General features: G+C 38.8%; 1 protein-coding gene and 1 long non-coding RNA gene across 4 annotated transcripts in view; one reads left to right on the forward strand and one right to left on the reverse strand.

Annotated features, from left to right (window-relative positions):
- LOC124865620 (mannosyl-oligosaccharide 1,2-alpha-mannosidase IC) overlaps positions 1-23,464 on the forward strand; it is a 308,583-nt gene that overhangs the window by 59,587 nt on the left and 225,532 nt on the right. The gene's annotated exons all lie outside the window — the stretch shown is intronic.
- On the reverse strand, positions 14,525-19,034 carry LOC124865624. The gene is made up of 3 exons (XR_007037634.1): positions 18,890-19,034; positions 17,426-17,478; positions 14,525-14,924 (listed from the first exon to the last, which is right to left on the reverse strand). It is a non-coding gene; the product is annotated as an uncharacterized LOC124865624 (long non-coding RNA).

The following is a 23,464-nucleotide window of genomic DNA, read 5'->3' on the forward strand; positions in this document are numbered from 1 at the left end:
ACACCCTGCAGGGTCTTGTCTATAGCCCTGGGCAGATGCTGTTTCCTTCCTTCGCAAAGCTCTGCTGATGGACGTCTTATTATAGGAACTTGCTTCCTTTTGACAGATGTATCAGGGTATTGAAAAGGTGATTATATGGTGTGGTTACCTCTTCTGTCACAGGATTGCTTTTTTTGTGTGTGAAGTATTGGCACTCTACCTGAAATTCTTTGTCAAAATGTAAGAAAAACTGCTTTATTGAGGCACTACATTCCGAGTGGTGGAAAAGCTGATGGATGACACCTTAAGGGATTTAGCACTGGAGTGTGATACCTCAGCATGCAATTTAAAAAAATGCACTTTTTCTATTTTTTAATGCATCTCTGTATTATATTCCAACTCATAATATGCTATGGGATCAAAAATCTATGGTAAAGTGTAAAGAAAATATTAATATTTGTTTTGGGGTGTTTTGTTTTTAGAGACCTGCAGATGTGTTGTATGAATATCAACTAACCCAGCCCTGAAGTCAGGTTTTTGGAGGCTTTTTGTTTTGCTAACTTTTTGGGGCAGCGAAGCATAATCAATAATAGAATTTAACCTTAAAGAAGTTTAGCAAAGATGGTCTTGCTGTTATTTGTTTTGTGCTCCTTTGTGGTCAGACAGCTAATTTGGCAGGATGTGATAACAGTTGTTTACTGGTTTAACATCCCCAGTTCCTTGTCTAACAGCTGTGTAAGTCCGCTTCTTTTCACTTTCTCAGCATGTCTAATATACCCCTGCGCTAGACCTCTAATTAAGAAGGGGATGTTTTTCCCCTGGTGAAACGTATTTGTACGTTGTTCTAGTAAAAGTGAGTTTATAACTGTATGTTAGGGAGACTACTATATATACAAGTATTTATTGGTGCTTTTTGCTTTCAATGCACAATTTTCCAGCTGGTTGCCTTATTAAAGGGTCTTATTAAACGGCTAATGTAGACATAAGAGTGAGCAAGCCACAAGGGTTAATATTGTATGCTGGAACTTTAACAGGGTTTTTGAGTCTTAAATGTGCTTTCTGGTGATGCTCCATTGCAGTAAAACAAGAAATTAATAGGATGGTCCAATATACATTATGCTGGCTCTGATAAAGCAGATGCTGACAGCAACGACCTCATGAACTGACTCGTTAGTTTTAAATATGTAGTTAAAATATTGTAGTTTTTCGACGTTCTGCTATTTATTTAGTAGGTACAATCTCCCAACTGTAGTTTTAAAACAGCAATACTTTAATAAGTAATGGGTGGTGCTTGTTAGTTTTCACAGGATGGCTGTTGGTATATTTTGTGACAGTAAATATTTCCTCATAGCTAAATTTAGCTTTCTTGTAAGAGATGTAGAAGTGTAGGAGCCTTTCTTCAGCCATCTGACTGGCAGTGCTAAGCAGCAGGTGGCGAATGGGCATTGTTTGTATTACTCTGTTCCATACATCTGGGGGAAAATTTGAGTTACTCTTTTTTTGTCATCTTATCAAAAAGTTTTTAAACTGCAGGAACAGTATATTGAAAATGTTTAGCATGGTTTTTAGATTATTTTCATTTTTAAAACTTTTGTATGCCTTGAAACTGGTAACCAGTCCATGCATACTGCAGCTGAAAAGATTTCTTTGAATTTGACTTATGTTAACACATCTGTAAATCTGGTGGTGCATGATTTCACATCGTCACACACATGGTTGTCATAGTATTATCATCCTACCCCTCCAATTAACTATTACCTGCCACTCCTGTGGTGTTGTGCATGCTCGATCTCTATCAGCCTTTCATGGCCACATCTCTGCACATAAAGCATGAAAACGAGGAAGATCTCTCTCTCATTGCCTTGACTGTAATCACTGTCACCTGATAAGATTACCATCACCCTGCATGCTTAGGTATTGACAGCATTAGTGGCCCAGATTAGCTATCTGTGCTTTCTGTACAAGTGTGGTAAAATTGAACAAACATAAAATACAATAGATTTATGCGCTTTCTATTACTTTTCCTGGGGGCTGGCAGTAAATAACACAGAACATTAGCAGGAATGGAGTTAAAGATTAAACTCCATCAAACTTAATGTGATACAGTTGCTCATGAAAATAATGTACACACACCCATAAGTATACTCAAACAGCTTATGTAGTTATGTCTATTGTACACATCCATCTTCCAGTACCAATGCTGGTAAAAGTGACTTCAGTTGTGATGGGGTCTGTTGTTTTTTTTTTTCCTCTCTCAGCCTGGATCTGCAGGAGGAACCTGAGGCGAGAGAAAGAGAGAGATAAGAGCTTCGCTGCGGAAACTGTTTTGGGCTTGGCTACTTCTGTTGGCTTGTCCTCTGTTAACCCTCTACATTTCTGTTTAAGCAGATTCAGCTGGTTGAACAAAGCTCAACATTATAAGGCAGAAAGAGAACCCTGCTGAGGAAAAGCAGCTATGACTTGAGGCATTTGTTTGGGGGTTTTGTAAGTCTGAGCAAACTGTTTGTTAATATGATTTAAAAAGGCCCTGGTGAAGTTGCAGTTGAATCATTTTTAGTGGGAATGTATTTGACTTTAAAGCTGACCTCTGGTGACCTGGCAGCCTATTGTAACATCTAATGATTTATATGCTTTTAAGGATAGGTATGGAGCTGTGCTGGTTGGAGGCCCACTCTGTCACTGTGATTAGTTGTACAGTAGCGTGCAGGCCATATTGTGTAATTTGGCCTAGATGTATGTGAAAACCAAATCCTAAATTGGAAGCTTTTCTGCCACTTTTCCCACAAATATTTTTCTTTCCCATTAAAAGAAAATAATACATTTCTGAGTTGTTTGGGTGGTTTTACAGCACCCTCTTAAGACTAGAGGTTTGTCCTGAGAGGGGTGCACAGCATGGGCTGTGTACTTTTGGCAGTTTCGTTTCCTTTGGGTCATACCCTGTACTCTGTTTTGGAAAGCCCTGTCTGAGCTTGCTTTATTTTCCAGCTCTGCTCTGCTCTGTTCCCTCTGGTGATGATGCATGGTGCTTGTCAAAGAAATTGAGCAATACAGCATTGGATTCATGGGAAGAAAGAAAGAGCCAGTAAGATAACCATATGTTGAAGCGGAGGTTGAAGGCGTGCGAGTATATTTTATCCCTTCGCTCAGGAAGAGAAGTCAAGCACTCTTAACATTTAGTTATCTGTAAACGCTCTTTGCTTCATCCACTGCTTTAAAGGCTAATGTTTTTTTTTTTTTTTCTTTAAACCACATGAATTGTGAATGACAGAGGTAAAAGGTAAGAGCATGTGAAAGCCAACAAAAGAATAAAGAAAACATACTTTTGGAGATAACTAACTTGTCAGTTCATCTTTCTGTTATCTTTAAAATTAAACATTATCACTTTTTACTGCACATTCACTATTACATCTAACTTATGTCACTACTAAACAAAGCAGTACTGAAGTTCAGTTGACTCATATTGTCGTGCTTTGAAATTTAACTGCTTAATTATTTCTCATCTTTATGACTGGAAAAAAAATCACTATCAAGCTTTGCTCATTCCCTCTTTACACCAGAATAAGACCTCACCACATCATTAAACATCAAGAATACAGTACATTCCCCATTTTGCACAATGGTGCATGAGAGTTATGCAGTGGTTTTAAGTATGCACTAAACTTCTGGGGAGTGATCCTGGTGGTTCATTATTGTGGTGCCATTCTTTCATAGTCTTGGGTGCAGGATACTGCTGAAATGGTAGTGTAGCCATTATGGTTGGACATGCACAATATTTGGGCAAAGTATGGTCATGCCAGCCTAATGCCAACTTTACCGTACTCACACTTGGACTCTGGTGCTTCAAGTAATTCGTTGTAATGTTTTTGTCACAGTGGCTTCTATGGATATGACTTCCTGCTGTTCCTCTGACTGCAGCATAAAATGATTTCGTTGTGCCGGACTATTCATGGTAGGGCTCAAAGCTAGGGATAGGTGTACACACCTCAAAATCGCACATATAGACTAGACAGAAGATATTTGTGTTATTCACGCTGCATTTCAAGTTTGTTTGTAAATTTGTCATTCCTGGCATTCTACTGTCTGATGTTAGAGGTGTTTTTCCTCTATAACAGTAAGGCTAAAACTAATGGTGGTAGCGCAGAAGCCCCCAATATTTATCACCAAATATTTATTACTATTTAATCACGTTTGTCTGACTATGGATGGGTCATATGGACCCACTTAGCACTGTATTTTGCAGTATTTATTGTAATACAAAATAAAAGGGATAAAAGTGTTTAATCACATAACATAGATGCATAAATTATACAACATACATACATAAAGCCAGATCCTCATTTTATGTTGGGGGAGGGTTATATACATAACTCCAGCCTTATAGATATTTAAATAACATGCCCAGCTTGGAAGTTGAGGCTTGCAATTAAGCATATCTGAAGAAACTTTTGCCTTTCTTCTTTTTCTAATGAAGTTTTAAAGTGGAGTGATTAATATGCTCACAGCTCTGGCAGTCAGCTGCACTTTTTAATTGGTCACAGTAGAAGTATTACTCTAAAGAACACTGTGAAAATTAGTCATCTGAGGTCTATCTGCAGAGCACAGAAATATGAAGTTGTTCCAAAAAGATGGATGCGACAAATGTTAGTCAAGAAGCGGGCAGAGACAGAGAAGGTAATTTACAGAGCAGAGCAACAACAAAGGAGTAATAAAGACCAGCCCAGAAGATGAAGCACCCACCGAGTGCTCTGTAAACAAACCTAAACTGGGGAATCACTTGAGCGAGTACAGCACCTTTGTTTAATATTCTTTTTATAACAGCCTTATGTCTGTGATAACACAGATGAGTTGACCATCAATTAATGGTGGCTGTGGGTGACTCATCTTTACCCTGCACCTCAGAGACACAAACCAGGATAGATTGAATAATAACACATGGGTCATTTGGCTTATGTGGTAGGAGGCAGAGCCTACTATTTACTTTAGTGGCACTTTAGTGAAGGGCTTGGTGGATGAAAGATAAACAATTGCTAACTCTTATTTGCAGGTTTCTCACTGGAATAAATGGGCTGTGTCCTCCAGCGATGTTCAAATTACTGCTGTGTAGCTGCAAATTTGTTTCCTTGGGGAAAATCTAAGACCACACAGGGCATCCTTTCCTGAGGTAATCATTATCATTTCTGTCAGGAGCTTGTTAGGCCACCTTCATTGCTTCAGCTATCCGTGTCCTTGGGGTATCCACTGAGCTGCCAGTCACCGTTTACTGACTGATAATTTAGCAGAAAAGCCAGTTTGAGTCGAGGCAAACCAATTGTGCAGAGGTCACTTAAAGGTGCATGCATCTTCAGGGCAACATAATGTCTGGTGTGAAGCCAAACCTTGTAAACAAAGCATTAATTTACTTGTGTAGATCCAAACTAATTTCCGCTAAGCTGCATGCCAGAGTCTTGTTTTGATTGGGATTTTGTCTGGATCAGATACTTGGAAGGCGATAAGGTCAACCGAGAAACCTTCAGAGGTCCAGCATTGATGCACGCCGTTAATGAATAATCTCCACTCTATCATGTAGTCATTTGATTGTTTAACTTAGTGAAAGTCTTTGTTTACAGCAAACTGTTTAACATTTTTGTAGTAGTATTCTTCTATCCAAGCTGCTTCCAACAGAGACCGTTGTAGCACAGGGATATCAAAAATTCAAATCCAACATTACTGGCAGGATAACTGTGGTAGACCAGTAAACATAGGTAATCTTTTCCCTAAAGCCACCTCTGACCTAACACTTGTTGGGATTATCAATCTGAGAATATTATTTAATATTTAATATTAATATTTTAATATTTTATCAAATAATATTTTGGTCTGTTAAGGGTTGTCCTGTGATTACCAGCCCAGTAAGGCGATGGTATTAGGACAAAATAGAAAGGTGTGAGATGAGCTTTGACATTATTGAACAGCAAACTCTGCACACACATGGAATGAATTCACACAATTTCTTAAAATACAAGAATTTATTAACAAAAATAAGTCAACTCAAAGTAAAACATATTTCAATCAACAAACTCTTTACTATGCTAAAACAATCCAACTAAACTACCAAGCAGAATTAAAGAATAGGGAAGACTATTGGGCTATGTACAATATAAACAAGTTGATTAAAGATGATTGAAACCATGACCAAAAAAGTGATGCAACATTATCATGCAATGTTTATGTTTGAGAACCAAGGATTATCTTGAAGAATCTGGAAGTGAAGTTAAGTTAGCCTTGGAACTAACTTAGGCAATAATCAGCAAACGTTTAGACAATCCTTCACAATGCAAGATCAGATAAAATATTATTTTAATAAAATAATGTTTCAAATAATGATCTGCTGAATAAAACCAACCTTCTGGATGACCATTTCTCAACGGTGTCTCATTAGCTGCCTTCATTTATTAAAATAATATTTGAAGAAATATTAAGGGAATATTTTGGAAAGAGCCAAATCTTTCTGGAGAAATGGGGCTTAATGGTGTTTACTTAGTTATCAAATTTAGTAAAATGATGTTAGGGACACATTATTTACTGGATTGAAAACTAAACCTTTCTGGGTAAATATTATTTAGCAGCAAGCACATGTCCTTAGCTGTTAGCAGTTAAGCTAACAAAGAAGCTGCTAGCTTGGCACTAGATTCAAACACACACCTTTAAAAATACCGTTAATAAAAGGGTTAAAATGCATAAGCGTGGACGGCACGTTATGATCAATCTTCTGTTTAAAATCACCCTTTAATAAAGTTTGTCTTAACTTTAAAATCACACAAAGAACACAACCTGAGCACATGTGCTGCAGATAGCCTGCTCGCACCAGATAGCTGAGTTCAACACAAACAAAACCAAACTTCATAAAATGAAAAACATTTAGATTATTTCAACCTAAATCACTTCAATGTTTTTCTGCCCAAACACTTAACCTCATGAACTGTGGTGAGGAACTTTGTCCAAGCGACGGGGAAGTTTGAAGAGAGCTCTGTGAACAAAGGGTTAGCTTCCAGCTAACTTCCTTAGCTGTGGGAGTGGCGGCTGTTCTGTCGGCCGGTCTGTGAACAAACAGTTAGCTTCTGGCTAACCTCCGTGGCTGTGGATGAAAGACGGCCCGTTCTGTCCGCTAACCACACTGCACGTTACCGTCACCACAGTGATGGGTCTCTGCTGTCTTCCTTCCAGACCGGGAGACCGCTCTGCTCGGCTTCATAGAGACCGCTTCTCTGTAGGGAACTTCTCTGGGACAGTTTGCTGCTCCAGGCCTCAGAGAGAGAAAGTCAAGCCAGGCGTGTACTTTAATTCCTGTTTTTATGAATGAATACTGGGTACACAAACAGTTATTCACTCATACTTGTGCATATGATCGCGTGATCTTATGACACTCTTGGATCCAGTTGAAGAGTTATGTCTTTTTGCCAGCAAAGAGAAATCAGCGCGCTTGTCTCCCCTATCCTTTCCCTTTCGAAGAGGGCGGATGTAGCATCAACTGTGCTTTCATTTGGGCAGTGGCGTCACAGGAAGTCCGCAGTTATCCTGTTTCCTGGCTGTGCCGGAAGAAGGTTAATGCGCTTTATTTTGAAAAGTTCCAGAAGAGTTTGTACCGGAGTTTAATGTAGAAATCCATGGCTGGGTCCCAACACAAGCCCAAAAGAGGAAAGATTCAGATTTATGGTATTTGATAGATAAATATGTAATAATAACTAGAAAAAATGTTTTGGAAATGTTCTGGGCCCGTATTCACAAAGAATCATAAGATTAAAAGTAGCTCCTAGTGACGTCATTCTAAGAATTTTTTTTTTGAATTATAAAATATTTCTTAAAATTTTGCCTCAGTAAGATAAATGTTATTCACGAAGCACCTTATGGCTTAAGAGAGTTCCTAACGTGAGGAAATGTTGAGAATAGTCAGGAGGACTTTTGGTGAGCCTAAGAGTGTCATAAGCAGGGATGATGGCAGAAAGACAGGAGAGGTATTCTCCGAACAATGAACAACAGCAAATTAATAAAACACTACCGGCAGTACTGCGCAGGGATCCACCCCTAAACAGTTGAATAAATGAGAACATAAATTTCTATAACAATCATACAATTATTAATATAGAGATAAGATAAAATTTATCATCCTTCTAGGGGGAAATTAAATAGGTTCAGCGGCAGGACAGATTAAAGGTGCACCTCTATTCATACTCATTCCATCGTCTTTCACTTCATCCGGGACTGGTTTGTGGGGGCAGCAGACTCAGCAGAGTAGAGACACCCAGATGTCTCTCTCCCCAGACACCTCCTCCAGCTCCTCCGGGGGGAGACCAAGGCGTTCCCAGGCCAGCCGAGAGACAAAGTTCCTCCAGCGTGTTCTTGGAACACCTAAAGAGGAAGGCATCCAGGAGGCATCCGATATAGATGCCCGAGCAACCTCAACTGGCTCCTCTTGATGGGGAGGACCAGTGGCTCTACTCCGAGCTCCTCCTAGATGGCCGAGCTCCTCACCCCATCTCTAAAGGAGTGCCCAGCCACCCTATGGAGGAAGCTCATTTCAGCCACTTGTATCGGGGATCTTGTTCTTTCGCTCATGACCCAAATTTCATGGCCATAGGTGAGGGTAGGAACGTAGACTGACCGGTAAATCAGAGAGCTTCGCTTTTTTGCTCAGCTCTTTTTTCACCACAACAGACTGGCAGAGCGTCCCCATTACTTCGGTAGCAGTAACCGATCTGTCTATCAATCTTCTGCTCCATTCTCCCCTCACAAGACCTCAAGATACATGAACTCCTCCACTTGAGGCAGGAACTCCCCTCCAATCTGAAGAGGGCGAGCAACCCTTTTCTGGTCGAGAACCATGGCCTCGGACTTGGAGGAGCTGATCATCATTCCAGCTGCTTCACACTCTGGTGCAAACCGCCCCAGTGCATGCTGTAGGTCTAGGCTGGAGGGATCTACAAGACCACTTCATCTGCAAAAAGAATAGACCAAATCCATTGGTCCCCAAAACAGACTCCCTCTGGCCTTTGGCTGCGCCTAGAAACCCTGTCCATAAAAGTTATGAACAGGACAAGTGACAAAGGGCAGGCCTGCCAGAGTCCAACATGCACCGGGAACAGGTCCAACTTAGTGCAGGCAATGCGGACCAAACTCCTGCTCCGCTTGTACAGAGACCGGATGGCCCCTAAAAAAGGGCCCCCGAATTCCTTTTTCCTGGAGCAACCCCACAGAGCACCATGAGGGACACAGCTGAATGCCTTGTCCAGGTCCACAAAACACACGTGGACCAGTTGGGCAAACTCCCATGAACCCTCCAGTACCCTGCAGAGGGTGTAGAGCTGGTCCAGTGTTCCATGGCCAGGACGAAAACCACACTGCTCCTCCTGAAACCGAGGTTTGACTATTGGCCAGACTCTCCTCTCCAATACCCTGATGTAGACCTTACCAGGGAGGTTGAGGAGTATGATCCCACTATAGTTGGAACACACCCTCTGGTCACCCTTCTTATAAAGGGGGACCACCACCCCAGTCAGTCCAGAGGCACTGTCTGCGACTGCCACGCAATGTTGAAGAGGCGCTTCAACCATGACAGCCCCACAACATCCAGAGACTTGAGGCACTCAGGGCAGATGTCATCCACCCCTGAAACCCTACCACCATGGAGCTTTTTAACCACCTCGGTGACTTCAGCCTGGTTGATGAAAAAGTCCAACCCCGAGTCCCCAGCCTCTGTTTCCACCAGGGAATGCGTGATAGCAGGATTGAGGAGATCCTCAAAGTAGTCCTTCCACCGCCCGATAATGTCCTCAGTCGACGTCAGCAGCTCTCCACCCCCACTCTAAGGCAGCAGCATCGACAATATATGCAGAGAACATGGGCTCTATGTCTTCAACCTCCCCCATAATCTGGTCAAGGCTCTCCCAGGGGTGGGAGTTGAATACATCCCTGGCCGAGGGCTCCGCCAGACGTTCCCAGTAGACCCTCACTGTGTGATTGGGCCTGCCAAGTCTGTCTGGCTTTCTCCTCTTCCAGCAGATCTAACTCACCACCAGGTGGTGATCAGTGGACAGCTAAGCCCCTTTCTTCATGAGAGTGTCCAAAACATGTGGCCGAACGTCTGAAGACACGACAACAAAGGCGATCATCAACCTCCTGCCTAGGGTGTCAAGTGCACTGATGAACACCCTTATGCTTGAGCATGGTGTTCAAAATGGACAATCCGTGACTAGCACAGCAGTCCAATAATGAAACACCACTCGGATTCAGATTGGGGAGCCCATTACTGTACTAGAGGTGCACCTCTAGTACGTTAATATTTGGAAGGATAAATAAAAAATAGAAAATAATAAAAAGTGAACTGAATTACAAAAAATACAGTACAGAGTTATTTAAATATTTACAGACTGTAAAATGCTTTCAAAAAATATATTTGGAAAAAATTGGAAAATCTCGAAAGAAAAAAAAAGAAGCATAATACAAGCTCTAGACAAGATACAGTACAATACTCTAAGCACTATATACATAGAAGGAAGATGTAAATGAGGTGAATAAGTATTTAGGTATGTATTGTATATGATGATGTCAGCAGCCTAAGCCTAAATGGTCATCTACAACATCTGTTGAGAAGTTCTCTGGTGTGCTGAAAATTTTTATATTAATATGAAATTAATTATTATGCAATAGATGCAGCATGAAAACGACCTGCATGGCAAATAAACATAATAATAAGCAAATCAAAATAATAAGCATGTAAATAAGCTGTTGAAACATGTTGATGCTGTGTTACAATTAATTTAATTTAGCTAAGTTTTATCATCATGATTTACACATTTCTGAATCCAGTCTAAATGCAATCATAGTTAATTTCTCCCCATTGATCACTAGTGGCGCTTTGTTTATTTTTATGCTTGTTTTATCAACCAATCACAGCTCTTAGAAGACAGTGTCACACCTAGCAACGGGGTCAACCACACCTCACTTAAATAGGAATTTCTGTCGTGTCCTTGCTCAGTCGCTTTTAGCAGTGAAGTTAATCAGTCATAAGCTGGGGGTCCTTACCAATAATTTGTAGGCTAAGATAGCTCTCTGAGAGGACTCAGGGAATCTATGAATATGGCCCCTGATTTGTTTTTTCTTTATGTATTTTTGAACATGCATGTAGGCCTGTTTCTATCTCTGCATCAGTATTTCATTCCAACTTTAAGGCTATTTGTCAACTTTCCATTTCTCTCCTTTTCCTTTCTATCCTTTGAGACTTTAGGTTTTGTTTGTATTGTCTTTATCTTTAATAGGGAGAGAAAAAAACTGTTTTGCTGCTGTCTACCTTAAGCATGCCTTATAGGAGGAATCCAAAACGAAAAGTAATATCTTCAAGGAATAGTTTGACATTTAGAGAGATGCAGTTCTTCTCTTTAATGGGTTGGATGGGAAGATCAATACTTTTCTCTGTTCTGTCAGTTGAATATAAAAGGTTGGAAATCAAGAAAAAATGCTGTGCCTGGTTTTGTTTATTTGTTACAGAATGTACCAGCATATTTTAAACCCACTGATTAACGGTATTGTTTTGTAATCATTCAAACACACTCAATGCAGCTTGAAGAAAAGCACAAATTCTTGGTAGTCAACTTCTAAATTTGATATGAACATAAATATGAGGGTCTTTTAAAACAAACCTGGAGTACAGTGCTATTTTGTTAACTTGTGTTATGTCAAGAATTGGGACAAGTGCTGCTTGCCTCACAAACGGCATTTAATTTCCTTTAGTTAAGCCCAATAATATTTAGTCCCCTGGCAGATTCAGGTTTAAAGGGATATTTTGATTTTACCAACATGTTTCTGTCTGGAGGTAATGCGAGACACAGCTAGAGTTCCGACTTGAGCCGCATAGTGTGTGAAGGGAGCTAAAGATTTGGGCGATGCCAAGGAGGCCTTCTATCTTCAAAGACTTGGAGCTCATCACCAAAGATAAATGGTCAAAATAGCAGTAGACACATGCAAATAGCATTTTTACATTTTTGGTAAAATGAAATAAATAAAACTGTGGATTCTTAGTTTTCTTAAAAATATTGCTAAAATCTTGTTCTTGTGAACTCAGTATCATGGCTTCAGTTGAATATATTATCACACCTCTGTTATTTACCCGTAAAGCCTTTTTTTGGAGCTTTTCAGATTCCATGTCTGTTTTTACCCCTTTAAATAAATGATTATTACCAAAAGCAGACCCCTAAACAACACTACCAATCACTGGAATACAGAAGGATTGGAGCCCAGTTGTATTTTGATATAGAATATCCAAGTGGATTCCTAAAGCTGAGGAGATACAGGGGTTGGACAATGAAAATGAAACACCTGGTTTTAGACCACAATAATTTATTAGTATGGTGTAGGGCCTCCTTTTGCGGCCAATACAGCATCAATTCGTCTTGGGAATGACATATACAAGTCCTCCACAGTGGTCAGAGGGATTTTAAGCCATTCTTCTTGCAGGATAGTGGCCAGGTCACTACGTGATACTGGTGGAGGAAAACGTTTCCTGACTCGCTCCTCCAAAACACCCCAAAGTGGCTCAATAATATTTAGATCTGGTGACTGTGCAGGCCATGGGAGATGTTCAACTTCACTTTCATATTCATCAAACCAATCTTTCACCAGTCTTGCTGTGTGTATTGGTGCATTGTCATCCTGATACACGGCACCACCTTCAGGATACAATGTTTGAACCATTGGATGCACATGGTCCTCAAGAATGGTTCGGTAGTCCTTGGCAGTGACGTGCCCATCTAGCACAAGTATTGAGCCAAGGGAATGCCATGATATGGCAGCCCAAACCATCACTGATCCACCCCCATGCTTCACTCTGGGCATGCAACTGTCTGGGTGGTACGCTTCTTTGGGGCTTCTCCACACCGTAACTCTCCCGGATGTGGGGAAAACGGTAAAGGTGGACTCATCAGAGAACAATACATGTTTCACATTGTCCACAGCCCAAGATTTGCGCTCCTTGCACCATTGAAACCGACGTTTGGCATTGGCATGAGTGACCAAAGGTTTGACTATAGCAGACTGGCCGTGTATATTGACCCTGTGGAGCTCCCGACGGACAGTTCTGGTGGAAACAGGAGAGCTGAGGTGCACATTTAATTCTGCCGTGATTTGGGCAGCCGTGGTTTTATGTTTTTTGAATACAATCCGGGTTAGCACCCGAACATCCCTTTCAGACAGCTTCCTCTTACGTCCACAGTTAATCCTGTTGGATGTGGTTCTTCCTTCTTGGTGGTATGCTGACATTACCCTGGATACCGTGGCTCTTGATACATCACAAAGACTTGCTGTCTTGGTCACAGATGCGCCAGCAAGACGTGCACCAACAATTTCTCCTCTTTTGAACTCTGGTATGTCACCCATAATGTTGTGTGCATTTCAATATTTTGAGCAAAACTGTGCTCTTACCCTGCTAATTGAACCTTCACACTCTGCTCTTACTGGTGCAATGTGCAATCAATGAAGACTGGCTACCAGGCTGGTCCAATTTAGCCATGAAACCTCCCACACTAAAATGATAGGTGTTACAGTTTCATTGTCCAACCCCTGCATCAATTAGCTGGTTTTTATCAGCACACAAAATGCAGAAAAATCAGATTTTTTCCCCCTCTTTATTAAATGCATCAAAACTAAGAAATCCTACCATTTTCAGTCTATAAACACATCATGCACCAGGTCTTAATCTGATGCATGTTTTTGAGTTTGATAAAAAATCTGATAATGGTTAGGGACTTATTCTTTGTTACATAATTGGGAATAATCTTGGTATTGCTCCTCTTTTGGTTCAAAACTGCTACCTCTTTTAAAGAACCGGCAGCACATTTTTTCTCTTGTTTTAATACTTATGGATTTGATCAAAGCTGATATTGTCTGGTCAGATCTCAAAGAAACCCAATGATCAGTATCAAGGTGCACCTGATCGGTGCATTTATATTTATAAAATGTTAATTAGTCTGGTTTTAGAGGTTACTTATATGTTTTATAATATTAAAAAATATTATGTGGTGCATTAATGTTATTTATTTAGTTGTTGTTGTAGCTCTTTCTTGCTATTTTCTTCCTTTATAATTGGTTAAAAAACAGTATTGTGTTCCCAAGCACAATTATTTAGATTTGTTGTATTTTTTGTGTGACAAAGTGCAAACAATTCTAGTCTAAATAAACACTGTTTGAGAAAAAAAAAAACTTGGGTACAATAGGTACTGCAGAAACATAGCAATTAGGGAACATGGCAAACTTGATGAGGATTGGTTTGGATGTTAACCACTCAGTTTGAATTTATTTTCCTTCATTTCTCACTGATAGGTATTTTGGGCGTTCTTCTGAATTCCAAACGATCTAAGATTAGTTTTATTGTGAAATGGGGCTATATAAATAAAACTGAATAGATACAGATGAATCACCAGCTCAGGAAAGGCTGTGTTCCCAGGCTTGATACAGTTTCGTGCTGTAAATGTGTGTAATTTTAGGAAAGTATTGAGGTGTGAAAATAGATGGACTCTGCCAAAGCCTAATCTCATGTTATCATAACCTCAAGTGACCACCAGTTTAAATTGCAGAGAAATGTCAGAGAGAAAAGGCAGCCAGTGAACCTGATTTCATAAATGAAAGCAAAACGAAATGCATCATAATATCATCTTACCCTTCTGGCTAGAATACGATGACACATGCAATCATTTGTGTGTGTCTCTGTCTCTCTCTGTTTGTCTGTCTGTCTGTGGGTGTGTGTATGAAACAGGACAGCTAGTCATTTGTTTACTGCGGTATGGGAGACTGGCACACTGGCTGGTCAAATGACTCCTCAAGTTGAGTCTGAAATGACGATGTCCTGATGCCTCTCTGACCAACCTCTGTAGAAGCCCTGGGGCAGCGCTCCGTCCTGCTGTGTCAAGTCTCTGCTGTCTCTGGTTGAAAAGAAACATTGATGGGGGAACAGTACCAGATGCTTTGGAAGCATACTGGAGGTTATGGTTGGGTTAAATGCTGTGAAGGATGGCAGATTGTTTGTACATGATTGGCACATGTTGAAAATGAACACTGTTTTATGTGTTTTTGCCTTTCATGCAAACTCATGCACAATTTTACTATGTTTATTGTTGCTGTGCAGTTTTTTTGTTTAACTGGGATACATAAAAAACAGAGCTTGACATTTGACTTTGTACTTTTACCTTCCTGACACACATGGACGTGGAGGAGTTCATTTTTCACTACTTGCCCATGTCGCTAAGAATACCTCTATGTTAACTCCAAGTGTCAGGATGTTTTTTTTTTATAATGTAGCCCAATGCAAAGTGTTAGGGTGGTCTGCAATTTGACATTGATTATTTGTTTCAGCAGAACACTTTAAGCTGTTTCATTTGAAAGTCACTATTTTTGTCCCTCTTTTAAACATTTTCAAGTCAGAACAATCATTATAATTTCATGTTTAAAGTTTTTTATGGTATTCCATTTAGGAACAGCAATCGTCCTTAATAACAACAAAAGGTAGCACACACGTTTTGTTTGTTTGAATGAGAGCAAGAATTTATGAGTCGGTCCTTTGAGGTAGCGTCTCATTTATTTTTTACTAAAGCTGCACAGTATATCAAAAATTGTATAATATTTGACTATTATATTCCAAGTATCATAAATATATGCAGGGCAGTTAGAAAATTGTGGGTTTATTGTAACCAATTATGGCATCACAGTGCTTTAAAATAATTATTTTGAATTACATGTTTTCCTAATATTGTGCAGCCCCACTTTGACCTAATAATACTTACGATATTCAATTAGGGGCCAAAGTACAACTTGCAATGTAGATTTTAAAGCAACATTAGGAAATGCTTCTCAGCTTTCTGGTACAGCAGGTGAAATCTTGCCATTTTCCTTTTTATAGGTCTTAAAGTTAAATGCATGATGTGCATGATGATTTCTTGTATTATACAGTACTGTTTTTGCTTTTTTGTCACACTTTTAAGTTTTACATTTTAATATCAGATGAAGATAAGCTGTTTAAGTACAAATGGCAGTTTTTAAATGATGCTTTAATTCATTGAGGAAAAAAGATATCCAAACCAGCCTGGCCCCATGTGAAAACATAACTGCACCCCTTTTTAAATCCCAAGTTAACTTTGATTTTATGTTTAGTTTTACTGGCCACACATGATATACACCTGATTACTGCCAGACCAGTCAAATCAAGAAGTCACTGAAGTGGAACCAGTTTGACAACATAAAGTAGGCTAAAAGATCTCAAAAAGCAACACATTTCTCTATTTAAAAATGTTTAAGACCAGATGAGAAAGATGTTGATTTACATTATTGTATGAAATAGATTAGAACTACCATCCAGAAATGGTGCTGAAGCTTCTTCCCAGGAGCGAGCAGCCTACCAAAATTATTGAAAGAGCACATCAATGACTCATTCAGGAATAAAAGAACCTGGAACATCATTTAATGCATCTTAGGCAAAAAGAGCACAAAGACCTAAAATTTGTTAGAGAACATATTGATGATCCCCAAGACCTTTTAATAAAATATTTTGTAGTGTGCCGGTAAATCTGGTATGAACAAAAAACACTAACATAGCTTTTCAGAAAATGAAAATCATGCTGACAGTTAAAAGTGGTGGTGGTGTAATGGTCAGGGGCTGCTTTGCTTCTTCAGGATCTGGATGACTTTCCATAACTGACTACCAGAAAATCCTGAAGAAGAATGTCCGGCCATCAGTTTGTACCTTTTAGCTCAAGGGTACTTGGGTTGCAATGCAGAACAATAATCTGAAGCCTCTGAATGAATAAAAACTAATAAAATATGGTTCTAGATGCTGTGGCATGACCATAAACAGGGGATTGATCCTCAAAAATCCTCCAGTGTGGTGAATTAAAACAATTTTCTATAAAAAGTGATTTGAAAAGACTTATTGGCAGTTTTGTTTCTGCCAAGGGTGGCACAACCATTTATTAGGTTTAGGGGGCATTTTTCAAATAGGGCCAGGTTGGTTTTGATTTGATTTGGATTTTCCTTTTGTTCCTAAATAAATTTATCATTTAAAAATGGAGTTTTCTATTTACTGTGGTTGTCTTTGATGTTTAGAATTTGTTTGATCTGAAACATTTAATTGTGACATAAAAGCAAAAACAACATAAATCTGTGACTGGGCACAGTACTTTGTCACTGCACTGTTTTCCATGTTTTGTGTTTCTTATCTTTTGTTGAGATACCTTGCGGATTTCGACCTTCCATGCAGTCAGTTAGAAAGAAGTGTATGAAGGGAAGTGCTTTCATAATTTAACTTTGTTTCTCTGTGCCTGACTTGGAAATGCCATTGCTTAAATCTTTCAACTGTGGGAAGCGTCGCCGCTTTTAAATCACCCTTCTGGCAGAGTATGGGTTTACTGTAGCTTTCCACTCTGCCACTCACTCTGTCACATGGCTGCCACTTCGTCCTCAGGGTCTCCTCTCCTGAGAGCTGGCCTGTCAGCAGAGACAATGTGGGTTAGAGGTGTGAGATGTAGCCGGGATATGGAGGAGGGAGAGAAAGCTAAAAATGGGTTCCGCTAAAATCAAAAACACACAAAGAATTTTTTCTTCCCTCCACGGTGCCTTCTGAGGAGTCATTATCTATGGGCACATCTAAATGAACCGTTTTTGTAAATGGAAATATGTTGGTCTTTATTTTCACCGGAGCATACTATATAGGTCTTTAACCTTTTTGTTTTCCAGCTCTGAGCCGTAAGTGATGAACCATGAAGCTGTGAGACATTACTGCTCAGAAGCATTATCATTATGGTCCTCACACCTTGTATTGACTTTCTCTCAGATGAGGAAAGAGCTCTTGTATATAGAATCGTCTTCAGCTGAACCATGTTGACCAAACACACACACTTTCACACAGTTATCCACCCACCTCTATAAACAATGAAGACTCTGGCAGTCTATTTTACTGATGGATACAGCTTTGACTTAATGGGCTCCTTCTCCATCTGCAAGAGGCTGACATGGTTGGTTTCCTACGTTTGGAGAGTCAGCTGTAGTGAATGAATTGACCTGTGCATCGATAACTCTCTCTTCTTGTCTGTTGATTTTTTTTTTTTATTTTGTTTATGGCCACATGGGGACTGACTGCTGAGTTTTGAGATTAGAGTGCAGCAGGAATATCTGGCCTGAGATTTTATCTGTACAGGATGATGAGCAGACCTCATTGTGTCAGCGCTGGAAAATAAACTGGAAACAAATCACTCAGACATGGACTTATTAGTGGTATCAACGCTATGCAGGGGTGTTGTTAGGATGCAAATAATGACATCACGTAAAAGTACAATTCTATATTTATAAAACAGTTCACAACAAATTTTACCTCAAGGCACTTTACATAACACCGATTCAGTTCATACCCAGAACTATGAGTTAAACCAAAAATATATTATTTGGACTGGACAGAGAAATAATGTAAAAACAACTGAAGTCTGAACACAAATCTGGCAAGACCTTCACTATGAAAGATCGCAAGAAAGTCTGATTCATTGGAAAAAGATCAGTATTAGATGGATTCAAAAGTTGGCACAGTTTTTTTTAAACACTTTTATCTTGTTAGAATCCTAAGAATTGCTCATTATTTTCTCCTTATCTCTTTTTAAAAGAATAAATGTTAGTTGTTTTGTTAAATGACAGAAACTTTTCAGATCCTCTGAATAAGATGAACTGGATAAAATGCTGTTACAGCAGCAACAAGAGAAACGTTTTTCTCCTCCACCAGAATCAGCTGCACCTCTCAGGTTGGGAAATAAACCAACAAATAACCGTATCTCTAAAGTACTAAGACACTTTGATAACAATTAACAGCCGCTTGTGTGCATAGTGGTGGTGTCACGTGTGAGCAAGTCACCTTTTTTACCTATACAGAGGCTTCATTATCAGGTTAGAGTCCCCGGAGACCTATGCTGCATGTCTTCTCCACTCCATTTCCTGCCTGCTTACCTTTGAAAAATAACAAAAACAAAGGCCACTAAAATCACAAGAAAAAAAAAAAAGAAATATACTGCTTTTAAAAGTAAACATCGAATTCTAATGGCATTTTTGGACTTAGGTTTGTAATTAATATATTTCCAAGTTCTTCATTCATGAGATCCGGGGTATTCAAAGCATAAGCAGGTCTAACAGCACCTGGAGAGCTGTGCAATTTTTTTTTGTTCAAGTTTGATTTTGGCCCCTTATAACTACTGTTATTTTCAAAGAACTATTTTGTTTAAAACAGTGGCGTTACCATCAGCATTAATATTTTTGCAAGTTGATGCGAACTACACAGTCTTTTGGAGGAAGACCCCAACTGCTTCATGTGGCCTTGATTTGAAAAGTCAGCACAAGATGGCAGAATGAGAAAAGGAGAGCAGCAGCAGCAACATCACGCTGGCTGGTATGAACTGACGCATGGTTGGTAGTAAATATCCCCCAGTAAACGGGACCATTTACTGAAACTGCAAATTTATGAAATGACTAAGGTGCAAAATGATTAGCACCCACAGTGATGGCAGTGGCAGGATTTAGTAAAAAAAAAGAGGTTTAGTCATTTTGTTTGAGCAATAAAATGTCATATGTGCATCAAAACTACACAATGTGCAAGATATGCTTCTCTTAGGTGTCTGCCATCGCCATAAGGAACCGTTTCCCTCATGCTATTTGCTCAAAGAACATCCCACCCATGGCAGTAATTAGGCCAAAAAATATATACATTTTGCATTTCAGATGGAAAACTTTCTTGGTCGGTAAATATACTCTATCTAGAACACCTTAGGTGGCACAGTTTTAGCTTCACCTGGTTCAAATTCTGTAAAAAGTCTCCTATTAAGCACCTATTGTTATACGATTATTAATCAATTTATCTAATAAATAATCGACAGATTAATCGATTATCAAAAAAATTGTTTGTCGCAGCCCTAGTTTATATAGTATCCTACGCTGGAATACATAGTTAATTTAGGGAAAGATTCAACAAGAAGGTATCAAGGATAATTGTATGTTTCAAGGGAGCTCACTCTTTTCCAAGTGCAATAATAAATACAATGTTTTTGGAAACTCATTGAATCATTGTTTTGAATAATAGTATCTGACAGTTATTTTCTATACCGCTTCTTCCATAGTGGGTTGCGGGGAAGCTGGAGCCTATCTCAAACAATCTATGGGCAGGAGGCAGAATAATAGTGATTTCAATAAAATTGTAATATGTATGTTTTTTCATAATCGCGTAACCCTTCTGTGGTTTACAGCCCTTTCCATGAGATGCAAGAAAAAGTGTTGGAGCGACCAGAGTTTTCTCGTGCTATGTGGAACACAAAGTAACTCAGAGCTGCCCTTTCCGCACTTGTTGCTGCGTACTCTTGGTCAGCTGGATGAAAAACAGCTTAAACAGCACTAAAAAATATTTTCTAATCACCAGAAAATGTTGTGGTTTTGAAATATTTTAGATGGTACTACATAGTATCTTTATTCAAGGTTATCATGTTGTGACACTCTCAAAGGTACCATGGCCAAAATCGTATATTTTCCACTAATGATTATTTATATAGAAATGGGATCAGATTTAATAAAAAATAACAGTTCTTTTTGGCAGTTTAGGTAAAACAAGAATACTTTGTATGCTATTGCTTCTTGCTTCTTTTTTTTATTTTTTATTATTGGTTAAAAATATGCTTTTATGTTTCCAGTGTAAAACTTTAATTATTGAGGAGATCAGCATGTAAACTCTAGCCAGGTTCCACGCACTGTCATTTATAAATTTATGATTAGGGAAAATAAAATAAAAAATTGGATACAATGACAACAGCTTGCCTTTTGGATTAAAGTGATTATGTATGTGTGTTGAAGGTTGCCTTTTAAAACGTGTTCCCGTTGTGCACATTTAAGCTATATTTTGAATTTATCTTTGCACGAGTCGTTGTTTTCCAGCTTTGTTAAAACACCCAAGAGCTGGGTAAGGTCTCTGCTTTAAAGCTGGATATTAACAATGCATTTGTGGAATCCCATTGTGTATTCCTTTTAAAGGTTATTGATGGAGGCAGGGTAAATAAATGCAGTCTGAAAGTGAAATGGTCTCAACTTTTAGCTTTTTCATCTCACACAGTCTTTTAACAGCCTGATTGGATCAATTAGAGCCCTTTTATAAATGCATGCACTAGCTCCTGATTTAGCCAGCTTTCATTAGCTTATCGGTGGTGTAAATAGGCTTAGGAGGAAGGTGTCCTTTGCTTGGATTAAGTGCATCCTTCTTTTTTTTTTTCAATCTTTCCTGCAACTTTTCTTTATAAGGTAGGGCAATCATTTTATTGTTATTTCTATCGTAAGCTTAACCTCAAGTTGTTTAAAACTACAGAAATTCAAAAACATTACCTATAGGGTGTAGTAAATTTGCACTTATTGCTTGAATGGTTTTGTGAATGCAAGTGCGGCTTGCCTCCTGAGAAAGACCACCGCCTATGAGGAGAAAACATCCTGCTGCTGATGACAGCCCAGATGTTCTCTGTACTCAGCTAATCAAAGGCAAACATGAAAGGAGCTGGGACACATGTGCAAAGAAGTTACAAACATAAGAAATGGTGTGTGAAGCAATCTCCTCTGTGGCTTGGCTTTCTGTGGTTCTTTTTCTTTTTTTCATAAAGCTCTTAATCTCCTTTCATAAAATTGGCTGAATTATAGAGCTTTATCTGTGAGTCAATTCCTGATTTATAGATTTGTTGTTTAAGTGTTTTATCAGTTTTTTTCTGGACTATTCAATGTCTGTCTGAGAAGCGAACATGTAAAAATGTAAATGCATTGGTATGTGGTAGATGCGTGTCTGTGTACTTCATACAATTGACTAACTTACAAAAGATCTTGAAAAAGCACAATATGTGCAACCAGCTGACTCAGGTACTTTTGGCATACCTCACGGTCACATTCAGACCAACCAGCAGATGTTGGGTCCTGAATCATCATGCAGTGGAAAGATCCTTTTCATGTGAAAACTGCAGTAGAGACTTAGAAACATGTCAGAAACTGATGCATTAAAGTTTCTGCAGCACATTTAGTTTTTCTGGCAGAAAGTTCCTTAACATAGATGTATTTCTGGAGGAAAATATATCTCACTTTGTGCAACCTATTAATATTTATCAGTGCATCTGTGAGATTTGACCCGCTTTGTTTTAATATTCCAGAAGATGTGAGAAGCGTTTGCTGTGACAGTTAATTCCAGGAGAACAAAACCAAAAGGTTTTGAATTATAAAAGGACTGCTGTACACCTCAAGGGCTGCTATTTTTTGAAAGCCTAAAGGGCAGGGCGTCCTGAGGGGACTCACCTTGTTTGAATTCAGATGATTTAGTTATTTTGTGAAGAAAATATATTGTTTTTGAAATAATGTATTACATAAGTAGAAAAAGCATTCGTTAATGTTGCATTCAGTGCTTCAATGCCTTATGAAATCAATGTGTTCATGAGATCTGGATCTGTTCTCCTTTTACAAAATGCTGGTTTAGTCAACCAAAGGAAATACTGAACCACTGTATCATGGTATGAAAACAAGAACATATAAAATTATGTAATTGCTTTTATTTAAAACATTGCAAACTGCAATTGTTATATTGCTGTTGCTAAAATAATACGTCGATTATTATATGTATGTTATTGTAATAATGAGATTTTAATACAATTGCTGTTCTGAATTATTCACTTTCATACCAATCAATTTCTTGTCTCCTTAAAACAGTTGTCATTTCACTTTTTTTTTACTTTCTAACTGATATACACAATAGTAGAAGACTGATTGAATCATGAGAGAGAGAAAGGACATGCTGTTGTATAAATAAGATTAATATTGTAGGGCTATTTGGAAAATACAATTTACTTTAAGGAAGGGCATGGAATGCTATTGTGCCTCCTTGAAAAAAGTCTTTCAGGACATCAATTTAAGGCAGGGATGTTGATCTCTAGTACTAGAGGGCCAGTGTCCTGCTACCTTTAGATGTATGCTGTATCCATCACACCTGAATCAAATGGCAGAATGACCTCTCAGGGATAAAGTTTGGTTCTATAGAGTCTATTAAAGTCAGATGTGTTGAAGACAAAGATACAACGGTCTGTTTAAGGCAGAAATATTAGCTGGATGTCTGCGTACCGGTCCAGTGATTAGGTTTCCATATTTTTCATTTTATTGTGAAGTATCTCCTTTAATGGGGTTTCTGAATATCAATATTGTGGTAACAATTAGTAACTTAACAATATTTGGCACCTTGATACATTTTCTCTGACATAAGTATAATATGAGGTAGCAATAGCTGTCTTATCCCAGAGCTCTGTTTATGCCTTGTCATTTTTCTACAAAGTTACTTAAAATTTTCCACCTCCTTTTAGCTTCAACTCTTTGTTTCTGCAGAAAAAGAAAAAAAACATCCAGATATTGTCACAGTTATGTTTTAGCACTCGGTGTCTAT

The sequence above is a fragment of the Girardinichthys multiradiatus genome, chromosome 3 (genome assembly GCF_021462225.1).
Source record: "Girardinichthys multiradiatus isolate DD_20200921_A chromosome 3, DD_fGirMul_XY1, whole genome shotgun sequence".
NCBI classification, from domain to species: domain Eukaryota; kingdom Metazoa; phylum Chordata; class Actinopteri; order Cyprinodontiformes; family Goodeidae; genus Girardinichthys; species Girardinichthys multiradiatus.